The sequence below is a fragment of the Balaenoptera physalus genome (assembly GCF_965194825.1).
Source record: "Balaenoptera physalus genome assembly, chromosome: 9".
Classification (NCBI taxonomy): Eukaryota; Metazoa; Chordata; class Mammalia; order Artiodactyla; family Balaenopteridae; genus Balaenoptera; species Balaenoptera physalus.
The window spans coordinates 14,789,653-14,809,375 of NC_138888.1; the positions used below are offsets into that span (position 1 = coordinate 14,789,653).

At 38.6% G+C, this 19,723-nt stretch overlaps 1 long non-coding RNA gene across 1 annotated transcript in view; it reads right to left on the minus strand.

Annotated features, from left to right (window-relative positions):
• The window catches only part of LOC309667417, an 82,220-nt gene that overhangs the window by 47,324 nt on the left and 15,173 nt on the right, over nt 1-19,723 (minus strand). The window contains exon 2 of the long non-coding RNA XR_014267760.1: nt 19,439-19,520. This is a non-coding gene — a long non-coding RNA (uncharacterized lncRNA). The remainder of the gene's footprint in view (nt 1-19,438; nt 19,521-19,723) is intronic.

Here is a 19,723-nt window from a genome sequence, read left to right on the forward strand (position 1 = left end):
AATCTACTCCTGTCTCCTCAAGAATCTCATTCCATCAATTATCCACTGCACCATGCTCATACTCCAGCCAGAGTGCTCTTTCTAGACTCGTATCTGATTTTTGTTATTTGGGTTTTGGTAGCCTGCTGGGTCATTGCAAGCCTCTGAGTGATCTGCTTACCCCCAGTCTCTCCACAGAAGCCTGCAGTCCAGCCGTGATGAACCACTTGCAACCCCCCAACTGCGCCAAACCCTACCCTGTTACCCAGACATGTTCCTTGTTACCTCTTCCTTGAATACTCACCTCCAGCGTGTCACCCTGGCCCCCCTGCTAGACATGTATACATCTATGCCCTCTTCTTTGTTCTTATCAGTCACTAGGTTCTGACCTTACATTCTCTCTGAAAGCTACTAGTTGAGTCATGGAACTAGATGAGTCACATTTCTAAGCAATCACTAAGTCGAGTAATTCTGCCCCCTCAAACATTAAATACATAAATATACTCAGTGGCAACTTGAATATATTTCTATCTCCATAGCTCTGGGAGAACTCTGCTTTAGTTTTCTGTGGATCCTTTATAATTCTTCTCTCTATTGGTGAATTTAAAAAAGGAAGAGAAGTTTACAAAACAAAATTTACCTAGAGCTCTGAGGGAAGGTTAACCATATAGCAGTCTGCTTGCTAATCAAGTTTTCACATGAAAGTTGAGTTTTTTAGATAGTATGAAAGCACGTTTGAGAAAGTTTTCATTTAAATTTATCCAAAGCGTTACTCTTTCAACTCCCCAACTGAAAAGCAGTTTACCTGCCCCGTCCTCTCCTTAGCCCTCTGACCTTCTCTCCCGGACTGGACTCCAAGCCCACTGGCCTCCTATGAGGAATGCTTCTCCTCAAGGCTTAGCACCAGATCTCCCCTCTGCCTGGAAATTTCTTCCCTGGGTCCCCACTGTCTCACTTCCTCATCTCGTCCACGTCTTTGCTGAAGTGCTCCCTTCTCAGCGAGGCTTACCTTAACTAACTTGTTGCATCCTCCCTCCACACCCACGTAGCCCCTCCCCTTTCTCTTTTGCTCTTTGCCAGAGTACTTACCACCTTCTGACATCTATACCTACTTGTCAAGCTTATTGTTTATTATCTGCCTCCCTCCACCATAAGATGTCATCTCCATAAGAGCAAGATCTTTGTCTATGTTGTTCATTCCTGGAGCTGAGCATCCAGAACACCACCCCGACATAGTAGGAGCTCAATACTTCTTGAATGAAAGAGTGAATACTATAAATTGGATTGTATCTAAGATTGCAGATAAAGTCAGAGCTTGAGGAAAGGGAGGTGACACAAGGAGGAATGAAGAACTACCAAGTCTAGGTTTCTTTTCTCTTTTCCCTACCTCTTCCTGATTCAGGCTGCTTCTCCAGGAACAAGGAAAGAAGGGTGAAAATAAGAAAGAAGAGGGAAGTAAAATGGTAGGATGAGAAAGAGAAAAGGAAGAACTGCAAAGGCACTCATCTGGAAAGGGGTGGAATGAAGTTGAAATCTTCCAACAAAATAGTGAGCAGCAATCTATTCTCCTCAGCTTGTCTCTTGTCCTGATGAAATTGAAACTAACTGAAAGATAATTTTAAGGCCCAATAAAAGTGCATGATTTAAACAGACACTACTAATTGTCAGCAAGCAACAGGAACTTCCTTGGGGCACCATAACCTATTTTTCAGTCATTTAGAGAGTAAAACCACTCCATCACCTCCACATGCAGCCCACTGGCAAGGACAGATGTGGGTTTTTTCCTCCTGGTCCTTGCATAATATTTCTCACTAATATAATATATTAGTAATAGACAGAAGGACAGAAATATCATGTACATTTTTAAAATGAGAAGCCTAATAATGCTCAATTCTTTGGTCACCAAAAATAATCCAGTATTTTAAAATTAGTCTGCCAATACTCCTTAAGCACTTATTAAGTGCTAGTCTCTGTGCTAGGTGCTGAAGAAGTAAGATGATAAGATGTGACTCTTAATTGTAATTCAATGTTGTGTTTCTCATCCTTTGTATAAAGAGATAAATATCATGCTCCTTCTCCAGATAGAACCTTCTGGAGAGAATTGGCCTCCTGGGTAAAACTTCTTATTACTGATTCATAGAAGGGAAGATGTATATTCTCACCAACCAACAAGATATTTTTATTGAATTTCATTTTCTCATTTCATACTGTGAAAACAATAGATTTTTAATTTGTTTTCCAAATACAAAATGTTACAACATGTTACAATGTTTTATAAAGTTCATTCATGATCAAATATTCAGAGTGCTTCTAGACACCAGCTAGGTGCTATGGTTAAAATGGTGAATAATAAGGAAAATGTTTTCTTAAATTTCACACACAACACTAACAAAGAGCTCTTCCTTTTACCCACCACCTTTCTTCCTTGAGAATCACTGATCTAGGGAGATAACAATAGAGTTCCATGGGAAACTATTGTATGTATGATTTTCCAAGGCACTATTATTCCCATTCCATTTAAAAAATAAATTGTATTGACTTCTTATCATTATAAAAATAATGCATTAAAAATATGGAAAAGTTGGGAAATACAGAAAAGTGGAAGAGGCTAAAATAATTCATTCATAATCCTACCACCAGGGTCAACTAATGTCAGTGGTTTAATACATTTCCTTCCCGTGTTATTCCTCTTACTAGATTACTTTTACTCTAAAAGGAAATATAACAAGAAAGATATGAGAACAATCCTGTATAAAGAAAATTAATCGTATGGAAGTTCCTAACACAAGGTCTAAACAAATGTGAAGACCACAAAACCGTCAAACCACTGAAAATTAGAGTACACATTTAAGTTAGTTACAACCATAAAATCAATACACTTTGCTTTTATCTGTTTGATTATTTTTTAATAGAATTCCTTTAAAATTCATATGGAACTCTTAAGTGTTGAAAACTAGACCAAAATTAAGAAGAAGAAGAATGTGGGGGAGGGGCATCACCTTGCCAGATACTAAAATAAATTACAGAGCTATTACACAGAAGCAGTATGGCTCAGGCCTGGCAATAGATAAACAGACATGTGGACTAGAGAAAAAAATTGAAAAAATAGATATTAGTACATGCAGAAATTTAATTTACTAGAGAAAAGGCAGTTTACTGACTATGTGATGCTTAAACAATTGGCTATCCATCTAAAAGAAACTACACTTGGACCTCCTAGCTTTATATAAAAATAAATTCAAGATGGAAAAATACTACTGGTAAGATATTACGAATACACAAAATAAAAATTAGGATTTAAATTAGAAGAAAATTTAAGAAACTAGGTGGGAAGACCTTTTAAAGCAAGACTGGAAACCCAGATTCTGTAAAGAAAGAGCGATAGATGTGATATCATAAGATTTTTTTTTATTTTGTGGAAGAAAATTACAAAAATAAAATCAAAGAACAAATTGTTGATGGTGAAAATATAGCAACTAATGTGATCCCTCCCCCAAAATTGATGATATTCAAAGAGTTTTAAAAATTAATATGAAAAAAAGCAACTATATAGGGGCCAAGGATACACATGGGTAATTGACAGATAAGGAGTCCAAAGGGACCATAATAATATGAAAACATGCTTAACCTCATTAGAAGTCAAAAAATTGAAATGTCTAATGCTTACTCATTAGACTAGCAAAAATTAGGAAGTAGAGAAATAGGAGTGCTGGTGGAAATGTGAGGAAAATGATATTCTCAAACATTGCTAGTGGGAGTGTGGTTTGTTATTATATTTTTAGAAAATAATATGGGAAAACCCATTAAAATTTAAAGATACACATATCCTTTGAACGAGTAATTTTACTTCTGGGAATTAGACCATAAAAATAAAACCATCCACAGCTAAGAATATGTGTCTACAACTATTTGTAGTGATAGCACTTTTTTTATGTGTTGAAAACTATTCACAACAGAATGTCTATTGATAGCAGAATACCTGAATAAATTTTAGCAAATTCATACCTCATACAACTATGGAAAAGAATAAGACATCTTTCCCAGAATCTCCAAGACGTATTTCAAAGTGAGAAAATCAAGACACAGAGCAATACACACAGACACACACACACACACACACACACACACACGCATATACTGTGTATATAGCCTGATCCCACATTTTAAGATAAATAGGGACCATTCCTCTGTATATCAATGTATATCACAGTGCTGTGTGTGACCATCGAGAAAGGAGTAGAGGAACACATCAAGCTGTATTCACTGGTTTCTCTGAAGAGGTACAGGCAAAACAAAAAGAAAGGAAGAAGGGAACAAGAAAGATAAAAAAATACTGTAGCATAATAGAAACTACCCATGATACAACAAAAGAAAATGTAGGAAATAAAATTCTATCCATTATCTTAATGGAAATAGTCAATAATAGCGTAAGTTCATGGACAAGGACCAGAGGTGACATGGCCAAATAAAATAATAATTTGATTTCTACATGGGATTAAGACAATTTTTGCTTGGAATCTTTTAAGAGAGTTTCTGCAAAATAATAATGTTTCAGAAGGAAATAGAAGAAATCTGGCAGTACCCCCTCAAGCACCTTAAAAGCAGCTTTGCCTTTTGACACTGTATTTCCACTTTTAGGAATTATTTTTAAGGAAATAAACAGATGTAGACAAAATGCATGTTGAAACACCTAAATAATTAAATAACTTCTACAAGATACAACATAATTTCAACTTGCAAAATACATACCTGTGTGTATATGTGTGTATATTATGTATATATGTTATACACAAATGCTATACAAATATAATGTTAATGAAAATCCAAGATACAACATAATTTCAGTTTGTAAAATATATACTTTGTATATATACATATGTATATGTTTTGCAAATGGAAATTGTGTTGTATTTTGGGTTTTTGTTAACATTATACTGTGGGAATTTTTTATTTTTTATTTAATATACAAATAAATATATATACATATACACATACATAAATACTAAGCAAAGACTACAAGAAAATATATTAAAATATTGTTAGTGATTATCTATGGCTGGTGAGTAGGTGATTTTTATTTACATCTTTGTTCTTTTCTCTTCAAAGAATGTTCACATTAACATGCATTCTATATACAATATGCAAAACACAACAACTATTTTTAAATGGAAGCAAAAGAAAGGTGATGAGTTGATTTAAAAATGAAAACCGGTACTTCTACATAATTCAACGTTCAGAAGCATAACCTTCCTCCAATGCTCTTCAACATTAGAAAGTAGTGTCAAAGATCTCAGCAGCCTAACCTGTGTCTACATCACCTGGACAAAAGTCAAAGTCCAGCATCCCCTAGATTAACAACCTGTTCCTCCAATATCACCTAAACCCTGGATACTACACATCCTCAAATTTCGAGGATGAATCGCTCAGGTAGCCAGTTCTCAGAGAGGCTACACAGAAAGCCTTCCTATGAAAACCAGCAAAGCTGTTTTTTATATTACCTCTAGTGAACAAGGTTCATAATTTAGTTCTTCAGATTTCCAGTTAGAGCAGATATCTCTAGTTTGATCTGAGCTCTCAAAACTGGAAACACCTCCTCTGTTTTCTCTGTTGGTTTTCCTCCTGGGTAGAAAGGATTTCAGCTGAAATGCAAGGCAAAGGCACTGGTGTTAAGAGGACAAACAAGCCTGCAGTGAAGTGAGCTGGTGAGGTTTCATGGCACAGGAAGGATAACCAATAAGCCTTGTTCTTATCCCAGAAAATCTTCCCTGACAGGCCAACGAGATAAACATCAACCCTCGAAAACATGCTTCTCCCCTCCCACCTGCCTTCCTACCCATCCCTTGAAAGGACTCTGGTTTCCTGGTTGACAAGGATTCCCAGCTACATCTTGTTCCCATGGTCCAATGGGATTGAAGAAAGATCAACAGAAACATGGGTGGATTTCTTTAAAACATACTAGCCAACGTCTCCTGTTGCCAAAGCAATTGGAAGAAATGTGTTCGGCACGCTTGTGCTGAGTAAAGTTCACAAAACTATTCTGAAAAGTTTTTTAGTACTCAACTAGTACCAAAATATTTACACTTTGATGGGCAGTAATATTGTTACTTAAATAGGTGCCCAAACAGTGGCTACATGTCGTAATGGGAAGAAAACGTGGACATGGATGTATGCGTGCATGTCCTCAGCTGATTCTAGCTCCTGGTGTCTAGCTCTCTTAGGCATCATGGAACCCAGACTTCCAGATGACTAAGATTTTCACTTCTTATGAGAATATGTTGTTGCTGTATACATATAGCTTCAGACTGGTTAGAAAATTCTGATCCATCTGATTTGCTACTATGTGTCAGGTCAACAATATGAACAGAAAACTACTATAATTAGCTGTGTAGCACTGTCATGTAGACAGGCCAAAATAAATTGAATGAACCAAATTGAATCTTTTAGACTCAACGAACCATACTCAAAGTGTGTATTAGGGCTCTCATTAGCACATATCCAGACAGATAAATTAATAAGAGAAGTGCCTTCTCATGGCACCTGGCCTAAAGGCAGGAGTTACAATAAACAATACTAGAGTATATTTACTGGGCTGCAATTTACTTAGAGACAAGATTAAAACCAAAAGATAGTGTCAAAACTAGGAGAAATCACAGCAAATAGGTACCAGTAAGAACAGAAATACAGCAGAGAAGTAATTTGACCCAAATGGAGAGTGAAGAGAGGATAATGGTAACTTATTCAATAGTGGAAATGAACACATATTGTTATATTGTATTCAGTTCTTGGTTGTTCATGTGTGATTTACCAATTTTGTGGATTATCCTTCCCTCTGCCAGTCCTTATACATCCATCTGAGTCATCTCTTGCCATCTTCAGTTCATATGTGCCCAGGGGACCCCAAAATAATGTTTACCATTAATCTATTTCAAACTCAGTTAGCAAAGCAAACCTGATGGTATGGCTCTGGTTTACTGATCAAAGACCCCTTCACCTCTAGAAATCAAATCTGATGTCACATTTTCACTAGAGAGAGAGAGAAGTCAGAATGGGAATTGAATTTGGTAAATGAGTTTACTGGTCAACTAACCTTTGCCTGTTGCCTTTTTGCTAAGTTAAATTGATCCAGATATAATCAGTCAACTCCATTAACTGTCATTTACCAGCAAGACAGTGTACTCATAGGATGATGAAATATAGAAAAGTCACTGCCCAAAGCTGGTAAAGGCTTACACTCAGAGTTCTTGACTTGAGTGGATGAGTTCTAAACAGTAAAAAAGGAAATCATAGGAATTTGTTCCAGACGAAGGGGATACAAATATTTCACAGTGGAAATTTGAGCTCCTCATTTCAGTGGATTATAAGCTTCTCGGGGGAAGAGGCCTTTTCTTTAATACTGTTTCTGTATTTCCTTCAATATCTAAGCCCTTTGCCTGCAAACATAATCTGAAAACCCATATTTACAGTGGTCAAGCTCTTGAGTTACTGTTCTAAGTTCAAGTCTTGTTATACCATTTACCAACTGGATGACCCTCAGCAAATTACTTGATTTCTCTGAGCCTTGGTTTACCTCCCTAGAAAGTGGGTATAATGATACCCACTCCTAGAGATGTTGTAATGACTAAGTAAGCTATTCACTCTAAGGTGCAAAGCACCATGGGCAGCAGAAAATGTGATCAATACAGGGAGAGGTAGTATTACTGTCATTATATTACTTACTTGACTGACTGACTCCAGGGATGAGTAAAGTAGATCATAAAAGAAACAGGACTTTAAAGAATTGGTTATTTAAATGGAAGAGCTGGATCTTTAAAAAAAGAAAGAAGCAATGGTAGCGGACAACCCCACATGTGGGTACTACACTAACCTACTAACATATTTTATGTATTTTATTCTTTAGCCCTTAGATTCTTTCTACTGATACTTAAGACCAACATTTACTAAAACATAGAGCTTTGGGAGTGGGAGAAACACGGATAATCTGTGTTGTTTATAAATAAAAAATGGGGGGGGGGGAATGATTTTGGTGTTATTACCCAAGTGACACAAGATAAATGCACAAAAAGCCCCAGGTTCCATGGCATCTGGAATCCCAATGGTTTTGTTCAGACCTCTTTCAAAGTCCCGGCAACGGCACAACCTCAGACCTTTTCGGGATAATCAGCTTCCGATCCGGGACCTCAAAGTGCAAAGAGAAATTCAAGCCCACTCAGAGACCGACAAGCATGTAGAAACACAAAAGTTGAGGAAAGGAATAGCATGTTAAAAACTGTGTAGGACCCACACTCCCAGTGGTTTGTACTGGCTCTACTTTCTTCAGCCCCAGGTGGGTAGAGGACTCATTTATTGGTTAAAAACCTTTTCCTTCCTTCCTCTTCATTGTCTATCTCCTTGTTCTCCAAACTAGCTGTCTGCTCTGAGCTGGCAAATAGCTACGGGCACTGTCTCCTTGGAAGTAAGAAGCTCCAGGAGTTCATCCTGTTCCCAGTTCTATGATTCACAGGAGAGTTCCTTCACAGCTGCTCAGACTCTTAATACAAGGATTAAAACTATAGCTGTTTAAAATTCCTAAGCCAGCGGAGGTTTTGCGGGGCTTCTAAGCAGCCAGCAGTCAGCCAGGCCCTTGCAGACAAGGCTCTGCAGGTTCCGTGGACCCAGGAACAATAGTACAGCCCCACCCTCCCTTGGAAGACTGGCCTGACCAGTCCCACTGCACTTTTGAGGACAGTGGCCAAGCCTGGCATTGGTGACAATAACGTTTTGGTTAGTTACTAAGTAAAGGCTTCACCTAGAAACCTTCATTTCCTATACAGCAGGGTAGACGAGGTCCAACGGAAAATTTTCCTGAAATACTTCCCTAAAAGAGGCCAGTTCTACAATGAGGAAGTGACCCACTGAGCAATATATGCCAGTTTGATCCTTAGAGAAATCAGGTTTAATCCACTAGCATCTCTAGCTGATTGGCAGACAGACCTGGGTCCCATACCCCAGCCCTCCCTTGTAATTTGGGCAGGTTACATAAAAATCAACCTTCCAGGATTACTCAGTTGACTCAGACTTCCTGTGCTTTGGAACATTTTAAATGATAGCATGGTATTTACAATCCAGAGGGGCTTTTAATCTTTTACATCCCATGCTGGTACTGGATTCACAAACTGCTAAATAAATAGCCTCTCAAATTGGCTTCTAGGCAATGGTGACAATTTGTACTTTCATTGTAATATATGCATGGCTTTTCAAGAGGTTTGCTAACTAGTTTAGAAATGTTCCATGGAGAAAATGAGAAATGGACTTGAAAGTCAGCTATTTTCTCTTTTAAATTTTAAATAAAAAACAATGTGATTACTTGGTGATCACAAATAAAGTGCAATGACTACTTGTTTACCTAATCAGCTTTTTTCTTTCCTTAAGAACCTGCCACTTGCCACTTCGAATAATTCAATTCAATAGAAAGGTTTCTCAGTGACTGAGAATGTAAGAATCTTGTCTCTATTTTTAGGTAGGTAATTGAGAATACAAAGTCTATACTCTGAAGATGTTCTCCTATTTTAGAGTTAAATTAAACACACACACTAGACACACAGACATGGAAAACAAACTTATGGTTACCAAAGGCGAAAGGGGTGAGGGATAAATTAGGAGTCTGGGATTATCATATATACCACTATATATAAAATAGATAACCAGTAAGGACCTACTCTATGACACAGGGAATATTCAGTATTTTGTAATAACCTATAAGGGAAAAGAATCTGAAAAGAATATATACATATATATACGTATATATGTTAGAATATATATATATATACACACATAACTGAATCACCTTGCTGTACACCTGAAACTAGCACAACACTGTAAATCAACTATACTTCAATAAAAATTTAAACACACACACACACACACACACACACATATTTTGCTTCTTATTAGTACCATACAACTGGCAAAAGAAGAAGGAGGTTGTGAAAATCACATCAGGAAATGTTTTCACTTCCTAGCAGCTATGGTAAAGCTCTGAGGGGAAAAAGAATGAAATAAAAGACCTTTTTTAAAAAAAAGTTTGGGCTTTCTGTATGTAAAGTGGACTACTGAGCATTGTAGATACATTTATTAACACCCCTGATAACATGTAAAGTAACTTCGACCACACAGTGTATACAGAGGATGTTCTAAGTACACCATCCACTATATCAACTCAGGTCCATTGAATGAGTTCCATTTCTGTAGGTCAGTTTTGCCACTAGAGCCAAAAGTCCTGGCCCACAGTATCTCCAAACATGAGTTCAGCAGCAGAGTTGCACCTGCTGTGGCTGTGTTATATGGGTTTACAACAGAGATTCAGACATTGCTCTATGATAGGAAAAGCAGTCACTACCCAGAGCAAGTGAGAAATTTAGCAATGACACTTAATACACACTTTTATCCTATTACTTATAAAACAACTTCCTTAATCCTTACTTGCATGCAAAGTTCTTCTTGAATTTTTACTTTATTATGAGATATTCCAGTTGACTCCCTTGGAGTACTTCAAGAGTATTCCGTGGGCAGTTTTCACTGTGAATTTCAAACATCAGCCTGAGCTATTGAAAAAAGGCCCTGGGTTATTTTTTTGTTTTTAAAATGCTATACATAATGGCTTTCAACGTACAAGACATGATAGAGTGAAAAAAATACTTGTTTAACTTCTTAACTTTGTTTTTCTCTCTGTAATACTAGCCTGACTGTGTTTTTTCTTAATTCCAAGCAGCAGGGAACCTAATTTATGAACTTTTCCTCAATAAAAAAACAACGAATGGAAAGTTTAACATTGAATTAAGGAGGCTTCAGGATTAGCAGGTACACAATGACAGATTTATAGGGGCCAAGGACTGATAACTATATTTTAGGTCTAGGAAACATCTGCTCAGAGTAAGTAGTTTATGGTTTTCATATCAAATAGAAGAAAAAAAACCACATTGATCTGAGACTTTGGTAGTTTTATTTTTTATTTTTTAACCAACGGTAATGCAAATCCTATTCCAGTGGGCTTGTACAATTCCTTGATATGTTCTACTAAAATCCAGGGGATACAGAAATTGCCACATGAGGAAATGGTAAAGGTAAGAGAGAATCAGAGTTTTCGATGGAAAATTCATAAGCCCATGCTGTAGGGGGGAAAGGTTAATTAAATAACATTCAATTAATCTAAAATTTTTTCTCCATGTAAGACTATAGATTATATGGGCTTCCTCAATCACCTCAACATACAAATCTAAAATAGTGAAATCCCTGGAAATACTCAGAATTCAACATGTCACAGATAGTAAATACAGATACAGAGAAATTTTGCATAAACATACAACAACCTTGGTAATGAACTCGTCTTTTTTTTTTAACTCCAGTCTTTTAGACTCATTCTAAATAATTACATGAAGCCAGGAATTGGCTGTCATCCAGTGAATTTGGACTGTGGACACTGACCAAACTGTCTGACATTTTACCCCTTTCCCGTCTATTTTCAGTCCACATTTTCCCTCCATGGTGACTTTCTGGTTATGTATTATCTGGTTTTGGCTGTCTCTACTGCCCACTTCAGATAACTGCTCAGCTCTCCACTTGGCTTCTTGCTGGGTAGGCTTGACCGAAGAGAATGGATGAAGAAAGAGCCAGCATTTTCTTTTGATCTCTTAGAGCTCAGGATTCTGTTATATAATCTACCATAAATCCTGGCAATAGAGATTGACATCAACTTCCAAACTTGCCATAATATGACACTCCTCGTTGATTCATTATAAATCCTGACATTTCTTAATTAACATGAACTCAATACTTCAGTTTGTCAGTGATAAGACATTTTTTTTTAGTTGCCTTCTCCATAGTTTTAAGGGTTGCCTTGATTAATTTTTCTCTTCTGCAATCTAAGCCTTAAATGCCAAATGTTCTAACTGGCTATCTGCCTCTAAGGTTTAAGCTCACAGATGTTTCCTTGTGGCCACAGCAAATACCACTCCTCTGAGAATAAGTCTGATAAACAAAATTGGCAATAAATTTAGAACTAAAGAGCTGGATAAGAAATTTAAATACAGCCCTTGTTAGCTACACTTTCGTACATCTACAAACTTGCCTAGTGTACTCAATTCTCAAATATTGGTGTTAGTGGATTCTAGAAATCCCGTCAACAACTTAAAGCCTTAAACAATCCAAAAACTTCCTTCACTTTAACAGTATAAATCCCTTTCCCTACTGAACACATTACCATGGCTGCTAACAAGTAGAAAATTGGCCCACTTAAGTTTCGCTTCTATTCCAAGGGCAGAGGGAGGAGTAAGATGGATAGAATCCAGATGGTGAGAAGAGTGTGAAGCAAGGGCCCTGTGTAGTCTGAACACGAATAATTTGTGAACTGCTCTGAATGATGAATACTCAACTATATCAATATTGCTTATGCAACATGAATGCCATAGTAAGCAGGAGACCTTTGCTTTCTGCTTTTTTGTTTCCTAGAAAACAACACTCTTCTATGAATCCTTTCCTTCACAAACTAGATTTGAAGTACCTCTTTGCTTGATTTGTGAAGCCTAAATAATCTGGAGGAATACACCAGCAAACCAATGTGAGCGATGTTCTTCATGCTGAATATTATGATGTCACCCTGTCCCTGTACCTTTCTACTTAAAATACGATGCCCAGGCATCGTCCACCAGGGAGCATTCTCAGGAGTGGAGTATTATCACTTGAGATTTATTGTAACTGAAATTAAATTATTTAGTGTGCTTCCCCCCCCAACTCCCAACCCCCAATAAGTCGTTGCCTTTTCTTTTTTTTTTTTTTTTTAAATTGGTATCCTTGCCTTTTATTTACCCTTAGAAGAGAAGAAAAAAAAAGAGGCAAAAAGAAAGCACAATCTGACCCCTTCCCTTTATCCTCAGATCACTGGATTCATAAGCATAAAACACTTCAGGCAACTGCAAGCGATATCAGAGTCTTCCTTCTCTGGTCAGAGTCCTAAATCAATGGAATGATGATGTGTCTTTTATTCCCAGCATAGATGCCCATGGGTTTGACTGTGCTTATATAAGTATCTCAATTCACTGTTCTAAGTGTGGACTGCTGAAAGCAAGAACTATAGAATCATAAAGCATGGCCACAGAGACCATAGGGCTCCCCTAGTCCAATGCTTTCATTCAACTGATGAGGGAAATGGGGCCTCAAAATTGGACTTGTTCAAACAAAGCTGGAGACATAACACTTTCTGGTTTCAAAAAATATTATGAGGCTACAGTAATCAAAACAGTATTGTACTGGCATAAAGACAAACATATGGACCAATAGAATAGAATAGAGAGCCCTGAATAAATCAGCACATACACAGTTGATTGATCTTCAACAAGGTTGCCAGGAATACACAATGGGGAAATGATTGTCTCTTCAACAAATGGTGTTGGGAAAACTGGATATCCACATGGAAGAGAATGACGTTGGATGCTATCTTACATAGTACACAAAAATCGACTCAGAATGGATTGAAGACTTAACTGTAAGACCTAAAACTGTAAAACTCCTAGAAGAAAATGGGGGAAAGTTTCATGACATTGGTCTTGCCCATATTTTATTGGCTATGACACCAAAAGCACAGGCAACAAAAACAAAATAAACAGGTGGAACTGCATCAAACTAAAAAGCATCTGCACAGGAAATAATCAACAGAGTGAAAAGACAACCCATAGGATGGGAGAAAATATTTGCAAACCGAATATCTGATAAAGAGTTAATCTACAAAATACGTAAGGAACTCATACAACTCCATATCAGAAAGACAATCCAATTTTTTAAGGGGCTTAGAACTTGAATAGACATTTCTCCAAAGACATACAAATGGCCAGTGGATACATGAAAAAATGCTCATCATCACTAATCATCAGAGAAATGCAAATCAAAACCACAATGAAATATCACTTACATCTGTCAGGATGCCTATTATCAAAAACACAAAAGACAAGTACTGGCGAGAATGTGGAGAAATTGGAACCCTTGCACACTGTTGGGAGGAATGCAAAATGATTTAGCTACTGTAGAAAACAGTATGGAGGTTCTTAAAAATTAAAATAAAACTACCAGATGACCCAGCAATCTCACTTCTGGGTATACATCCAAAAGAATTGAAATCAGGATCTGGAAGAGATATTAGCATAACCATGTTCATTGCAGCACTATTCAAAATAGGTTGCTCAATGTGAAAACAACCTAAAAGTCCACCAAGAGATAAATGGATTAAGAAAATGTGGTATATACATATAATGGAATACTATTCAGCCTTTAAAAAAGAGTAAATTTTACAATGTGTGGCAATATGGATGGACCAGAAGGACATCATGCTAAGTGAAATAAGCCAGTTACAGAAACACAAGTACCACATGATTCTGCTTATACGAGGTACCTCAAATAGTCAAATTCATAACATCAAAGACTGGCATGGGGGCTTCCCTGGTGGCGCAGTGGTTGAGAGTCTGCCTGCCAGTGCGGGGCACACAGGTTCGAGCCCTGGTCTGGGAGGATCCCACATGCCACGGAGCAACTGGGCCCGTGAGCCACAATTGCTGAGCCTGCGCATCTGGAGCCTGTGCTCCCAACAAGAGAGGCCATGACAGTGAGAGGCCCGTGCACCGCGATGAGGAGTGGCCCCCACTTGCCACGACTGGAGAAAGCCCTTGCACGGAGGCGAAGACCCAACACAGCCATAAATAAATAAATAAATAAATAAAATTAAAACTTAAAAAAAAAAAGACTGGCATGGTGGTTACCAGGGGCTGGAGAGAGGAGGAAATGGGAGTTATTAATCAATAGACATAAAGTTTCAGTTAAGTAAGCTCTAGAGAGCCATCATACAACATTGTACCTCAGGATCAAGGAATATGTCGGGCTCTATCGAACACAATTATGTACCGAACATTTCAGGACCTCCCACAGCACTAGAGCGAAGCTGGCACAAAGCCCATCATTGCACTTGAGGCACTTTCAGTCTGGTTGGGAGCAGAGACTCTGGACAGACCTTAATAAACCACAGCTCATTCCTTAAATAAAATCAGGAAAAAAATTAACAGTGTGTGTCAAGATGAACTGTATTGGATTCTGAGTAACTCTGATCTCTAAATATCCTTTAGTAAAATTTGATGCAAGGGGAGCCTGGAGGTGAGGTAAAAGGCTTTGGGGAAGAGTTTTGTGTTTCTTGCTGAAAGGTACAGAGGCAGCCATCTAAGTCCTTTTGTCTTGAGTGGCCCCAGTTTCACTAGTTAATTATAGAAACAAAGATAAGCAAAAAAAAATGAAGGAAAGAAATTTGTATCTGTATTTGTCACACAGTTTTAAAGTGAAGTATATTAAAATGGATTATCAGATGTGATGTGATCATCTTTATTACTTTACTGTACATGGTTTTAAGGAAATGAACGCTGACAGATGATGGCTATAGTAAATAAAGATGAGTGTACAAAAGACCAATGTTTTCTGTGAGATAAACTCAAAATTTCTTGCGGGTTTCTTTGTATCTTTTTAGAAATTCTGAAAGGAAATACCTCATTGAGACTATTTCTGTGAACAGCAGAGGGAGGAAGGGTCTCAGAAATGCAGATTATCCATTTGTGAAAGTGCTTTAAGGGCTCCTGAACCAACCTAGGGGAAGAGGTATGTTTAGAGAGCTTGCTCAGCTGCTGGCTATCTGATAAGAGAACAGTTTGATGGAATCAGAGGAAAAAGAAATGCCAAAACCCCAGTGGCAATCTACTATCCCAGCAAAGGGCAAGGACCTAGACCAGCAGCTGTGACTACACAAACTTAGCAAGTCTTACACTTGTCAGTTTCCCTAAGTTGTCATTTTGTTGGGGTCTGTCTCTTCCCACTCATGACTGCCACTTCCCACAAGGGGCTGTGCGTTTTCTTCAAGGCAGCGAGAAAGAGGAGCTGGAAGACTGCGCCCCATTTGTATTCATTCTTAGCAGGAAACCTCAAAGAATTGAGAGTTGGGGATGGCTATAAATAGAAGAGCGAAGCCAGCTGAAGCTCCTGAAGGCCAGGGTTAGGAAAATGAAGCTCCAGGTGTGCAGCTGAACCAGTCTTTGTGGTTTTTTACAACAGAACGGCAAGGGCAGCTCCTAGCCACTTGTCTTCTCAGAGGAGTCAGAGAGCATCCCAAAGACTGCAGGGATGCCCCAGGGAGAGGATTACTCAGAGAGGGAACAGGCTGACTCCCAGCCTATCCGCCACTATCCCGCCAAAGCCCCACCCCTTCTGCCCACCCTATTTACAAGCTTTGCCACACGCTCCGGAGGCCAAGACTCTCCACCCACACCTCCACCACTGCACACACTCTCAGGTCTTTGGAACATAAACCAACCCACCTCTCATACCCATTTCATAGCCCCACACCAGGGCCACTCTCATTCACGTGGTGACAAGATTTGATTTGTAACTAAGTCATTATTTATGCATTCCATATGTAAAACTTGTATTTCATAAAACTGAACTTTTTATAAAGGTCTTCTACTTCCATTATTTAATTTAATCCTCATGAATGGCCATAAAACTTCTGTAACTCAGATATCATTATTCCCCTTTTACAGATGAAGATACTGAGGCCTGGAGAGGGTATGATATTATCTCTTGTCAGCCTTAGATGCTCAACTTGCTTCTCCAAAGCAAGGATCATAATGATCAAAAACTTTAGAAATGAATATTTTGTCAAGGGATGGCTGAGAGCATGGGCTTGGGAAACAGAGAAGCTTATCTTCAAGTCTTAGAACTGTCATTTATAAAGCCATCTAACACTGGACACACTACCTAACTTTGCAAAGCCTTAGTGTCCTCATTTGTTAAATTGGAATCATACTATTGTTTACCACTTGAGGCTGTAGTAAGGATTAAATGTGATCATGCCTTTAAAAAGCATTGTACAAAACAAGAGCTCCCTAAACGGGAATTGTTAATATTCAATATAATTGCTGTTCCTACCACCTCATGGGCATGAAGTATTTGTTATACAGCCAGTGAGGGAGAGACCATCCCAGGTCTTTGGCATCACACTGAATGAGAAGTCAGGGTACAACTCCACACGTGCGTAGACTCAGGTTTTGCCCAACCACCAAGCAAAACACTTCTTTGGACAGCAAAATGAATGTGAAGCATTTGTACCAAGTTTCATACATACTTGTCTCAGCAAGTATTTGCCCATTTTCTTTGCTACTCTTCTTATCACAAATGGATGTGACTATCCTTAGGGTCACAAAGGAAAAGAAGTCATGATGGAGGGTAGGATATTCAGGGTTTCTGCACCTTCTCTTCCAACACTTTGTGCTCATTACAGAAGCAGCAGCATTGCAACCGCGGCATGCTCAGCTGGCTGCATTTGTTGCCCTTTTTTTCAGGTCAAGTTCCCTGTTACGGTCCAATGGATGCAAACTCCTAGTGTCTGTGGTGCTGACCATGAGGTCTGGTCATTTATTCCTCCAACATCTATTATCAGATACTGTACTAGGCTTGGAATAAAAATGACTTCATTATATTTAGTTTCTAACACGTGAGGACCGCATTGAGTGGCTTAATATCATTTATTCCACACAATTATACCCAGTGGCCACTCTTATTATCCCTACTTTGCAGATGAGAACTTTGAGGGCAGAGGTTAAGTATCACAACTAGAAGGAGATGGGAGCTATGGCTTGGACTCAGCAGTCTCCTGTGGACTTGAATTGAACTACCGAATATCTGAATCCTCACCGGAGAGTTCCTGCTAGGGGAGACCTGAGCAGAAGCTTTCCAGCAAGATATTTTTAGGGGTGAACAGATAATGCAAGCCTCTGCATCCTGACTCTTTCAGATTGTGAAAGAAAAAATTTTACACTCCTTAGAAAGAATCATAAACTCACTGATGTGCAAGGTTTTGTCAGGGTCCAGTGGGAATGATCCAGAGGAAGTCTACTGAGATGTTGCCCAGAAGGCAAGCTCACCGTCCTCACCATCACCTTCATCAAAAGCCACCTGTTAAGTACCTGCATCTAAAACTAGCACTTTATTACACCCTGTGCAGGGAGATTCACGGGGGGATTAAGGAGAGAGACACAGACCTGATGGAAATGAATGGGCAGGACCACTTCTCAACCAATACGGGTGAAACATGGCTATGAATATTTTACAAAACTGTGGACAGTCTATTCAGAGCTGGGTCACTCTCATCCTTGCCTATGAATCTTTGCAGCCAATCTGCAACCATAAACCAGAGCTGTTCTCTGTTTCTGGGAAACCGAAGCCTAACTACCAGGTCCTCAGCCCCAGCAGTTGTTCTGATCAACTGGACTAAATGAATACAGACAAATACTCAAAGAAGCTACAGAAAACCTCATAAAAATGTTTAGCAGACATGCAGTGCAAATATTTATATTGTACAGAGGTTTAGAGTGGGTGTTAGGGAGAAGGAAGAAGGTAGTTAGCTCTATATCCTAAACTGAATGAAAGATACAGAGTTAACTGAAGTGAAAGATAATTGTTTGACTTTGTCCTTGCTGCAAGTTTGAGATGCATGAGCTTTATCCTCTTCCTGACTGTCACTGCCATAAAACAAAACAAATGTCTCCAAGGGTCTAAGAAAAAGATCCTGCTAGGAAATATGACCCTTATATTCATATTCAAAATTTTGCTTTTTTCCCCCTCCATGTTATCTCCGATAATTACATTATTTTTATTCCTAATTTCTTTAAAATTAACACACTGTAGAGTATTACATCTAACCTCTGGAATAGTATAGCCACGTGTGTTAAAGCCTAGTGAGCAGTCTTCGTAGGATATTCACAAAATTGGAGCAAACATTTGCTTTGGAGAAATAAGAAGGGGTTGTAAGGAGTAGAAATGGGGTCTGAAGCCTAGATCTCAAAAGTGCCCACCTAATTTCATTTCTTTTATCTCTCGGTTCACGTTAAGATAAAACTCAAATACTTCTTCTACCTCATATTCATAAGTTCACTCTCAACATTAATATACACCATATACATGATATATGTGATACATACATTGCATTCAAAACCAGATGAGTTTCCCAGCAACCTCTGCAAGCCTATTAGATCTGGCCCAGAAAGCCAGTAGAAATCTGGCACCTTTGAACAGGAATCATTGCCGTGATCCAAGTCCTGATAAAGCCCAATCCTAAAAAAAAAATCATGTTGGATTCTATGGGCACGTCTGGGAGAGCAAAAACCGGTTACCCTCTTGACACAGCACGAAACTTAGAACTCAACGCGCATTTCCTGAAACGTGTGGCATTCCTCTAACCAAAATGAAAGTATGCTGCCCTGTCTTTTGTGACTGCCACATCATACTCAAGTAGCACTCTGCTTGTGGTGGGGAGGCATTTATGTGCATACCATCCCCTGTAAAAAGCGACTGGGAGTTTTTTACAGGGGAGCAAACTGAGGCAGCAAGACCCAAAAGAACTTACCTGAAATCACAGGGCACTTTAAAGACAGGGTGGCTGACTTTTGCATTGCTAGATGACGTAGCTTTTCAGAAAACTTGACTGCCTTCGGGAAGCAAATAATGGCTTATTCAGATTGCTTAGTTCAAACTCACATAAGTTACGGCACCAGAGATTAAGAAAACAGGTAGCGTGTGCATGCTAGTCCGTGATCAGGCCAATTAATAACTTTTGAAATTCTGCCGCATTTCAGTAATCCAGAACTTCCTAGCTAGAGCTGGATCAAATAAATAGGCGTTATCTGGGACA